Source organism: Chrysochloris asiatica, unplaced genomic scaffold (assembly GCF_000296735.1).
Source record: "Chrysochloris asiatica unplaced genomic scaffold, ChrAsi1.0 scaffold00260, whole genome shotgun sequence".
NCBI classification, from domain to species: Eukaryota; Metazoa; Chordata; class Mammalia; order Afrosoricida; family Chrysochloridae; genus Chrysochloris; species Chrysochloris asiatica.
The window spans coordinates 288,742-289,892 of NW_006408778.1; positions in this window are offsets into that span (position 1 = coordinate 288,742).

Sequence of the window (1,151 nt, forward strand, 5' to 3'; positions counted from 1 at the left end):
TTCAGAGGGTGCAAGGGCAGGTAGATTCTCCACTGAGTTGTATTCAACTTGTCTAGATGGGGCTGGTTACAGGAGATGGGGATAAGATTCTTATGCTTCTATAGTGAATAATTGCTATCTGGACTGACTGTGAGTGTTGGAAATATAAAGGTAGACATTTTTGAAACAAAAACAAGGGAGTGTTTGATTTTGCTGTACTGAAGCAAAGGACCCTGAGACCATCTAGGGAGAAGAGCAGAGTGTGGGACATTATCCAGAGAACCAGTCACATCAGAGATTGCAGCAGTAATGATGACATGGAGAGATGGAGTGGCTGTGTACTCTGGACTCAGGATGGAGAGGGGTTGTGTGCTGACAGCTGGGTGGAAGGTTTGTAGGGTATACCGTTTGGTTGTTTGATGATGCATGATGGGATTGTAATCATTGCAATGAAATGAAATATGATAGGATTAATGTAAAGATGATATTCTTCCATGTAAACTATCAGTAAATTCACTATAAAAATTAAAAAAAAAAAAAAAAAGAACAAATTCAGAGAATCTGGGAGGTCAGTCTATACTGGAAACAATTACCATGTGAAAGAAGATAAAAATATATGAACAAATGTGCAGATGGTGTTTACAGGATAAAATACACTGTTTTAAATGGGGGGGGGGAGGAGTTAATAGTATTTAGGATAGCCTCAAAGAAAATTAATACTTCACAACATACTGAAAAAATGAAAATACAAGATGTACATGGTGGTAGTGGTGATGTGCCATGGAGTCGGTTCCGATTCATAGTGACTCTGCACAGGGTTTCTGAGGTTGTAAATCTTTACGGGAGCAGAAAGCCTCAACTTTCCCCCACAGAACCACTGGTAGTTTCTTACTGCTGATCTTACAGTTTGGAGAATGATTCATAACTACTACACTACCAGAGCTCCTTAACATGAAAACATTAAAACTATGAATAAATTGACAAGAAGGAACACAAAGTACATGAACTCAGCACAGTAAGGCATGCAGAAAAAAAAGGCACAAGCAGTATCACAAAAATGAACCCGAACATATTCACAACAATTAATTCATACCTATCAATAATTTCACAGAATGTCAATGGATTACATGAACCAGTTAAGAGACAGAGAGTGAAAGAATGGATAAATGTCT